This window comes from Etheostoma spectabile, chromosome 13, assembly GCF_008692095.1.
Source record: "Etheostoma spectabile isolate EspeVRDwgs_2016 chromosome 13, UIUC_Espe_1.0, whole genome shotgun sequence".
In the NCBI taxonomy this organism is placed as follows: domain Eukaryota; kingdom Metazoa; phylum Chordata; class Actinopteri; order Perciformes; family Percidae; genus Etheostoma; species Etheostoma spectabile.
In genome coordinates, this window is record NC_045745.1 from 22,640,919 (window position 1) to 22,642,335 (window position 1,417).

General features: G+C 39.3%; 1 protein-coding gene across 1 annotated transcript in view; it reads right to left on the reverse strand.

Moving 5' to 3' along the window:
* The window catches only part of LOC116700352 (short transient receptor potential channel 4), a 24,632-nt gene that overhangs the window by 6,862 nt on the left and 16,353 nt on the right, over positions 1 to 1,417 (reverse strand). The gene's annotated exons all lie outside the window — the stretch shown is intronic.

Below are 1,417 nucleotides of genomic sequence, written 5' to 3' on the forward strand. Positions count from 1 at the left end.
TTCCCATTCAAAAAAAAAAAAAAACTGAATAAGTGACTCTAACAGCATGGGCACACTTACGCAGGCACACACAGTGTTGTGAAATATCACGTTGAGCCACTATATCAGAGCTAAAGTGTCAACCGGCATCTTTAAGTACCAGTTCACCAACTCTGCAGTCCCGTTACCATGGGAACCAGAGATCCCTTTCTGTGTTGGGGTCTGACAAAGAAAGGCTTATATTTCCCATACTTCAACCACAGTGTTGCCACAAAACTTGAGAGAAAATGCAAAGAAAGAATATAGAATGGGATGAATCACATGGATCAGTGGAAGAAAAGAGGAACACTTGCTTTTTACAAATGAGACAGTGACAGAGACAGAGCCATAAGATAATATGAATGTTCAATCATATGGCTTTAACACTTTTTATCACAACAACATATTCTGACGGTAGAAGAAAGAAGGAGAGAGGAAGAGGAAAATTAAAAGCGAAAAGCTTTGCATATGACTTCTTTGAGCATGAGCCTTATAACAGACTAACGCCTAACCTCATCTAGATGCAGCCAAAATCTGAAATCTTGTAATGAAGTACTATCATTTACTGGCCCAGTAAATAATAAAATAAAAAATGAGCCATTGTTTTATTAGATAGAATTTTTTCTGTCTGTTTAAAGATAACTTTGATAGTTTTATCTTTTGTAAAAGCTTTTGAGTCTGCACTGTTGAGAGTACATAATGATATTGCCAAGTCTGTAGATGACGGTAAACCTACTGTTTAAGTCCTTTTGGATTTCACAGCGGCGTTTGACACAGTGGACCTTGCAGTCCTCCTCTCTCGCCTTGAGCATTGTGTAGGCATCAGAGGCTAGGCACTCAAATGGTTTAACTCCTTTTTGGCAAATGGGAGCTTTTCTGTTATGATTGGTACCTCTGCTTGTTGCTCCTCTCTCTTGTGGGGTAACCCAGGGATCCATTCTTGGCCCCATTCTGTTTTCTTTATATGTGCTGCTTTTAGGGGCTATTATAGGAAAGCACAACCTGTCTTTTCATTGCTACGCAGATGATTTGGCAAATCTATTTGCTTGTGAAAGCAAATGACTGTGTCACACTAAACTCCCTGCTTAGTTGTATCACTGATATTAAGTTGTGGCTTTTCAGAAAACTTACTTTTGATTGCAGCATGAAATTTGACATACAGATCAGTAATGTTGTTAGAATGAGACTTTTCCAGCTTCATCTGCTGGAACAAAGCTGCCTAGAAAAGGCAGTTTTTATCAATTCAAGGTTGGACTACTGTAATGCTCTCTGTGTTGATCTGAATCAGACCTCCATCTCACGTCTACAACTTGTGCAAAATTCAACTGCTCGCTTTTTAACAAATACATCTAGACGTGCACATATCACTCCCGTTCTCTACACACTGCATTGGCTCCCG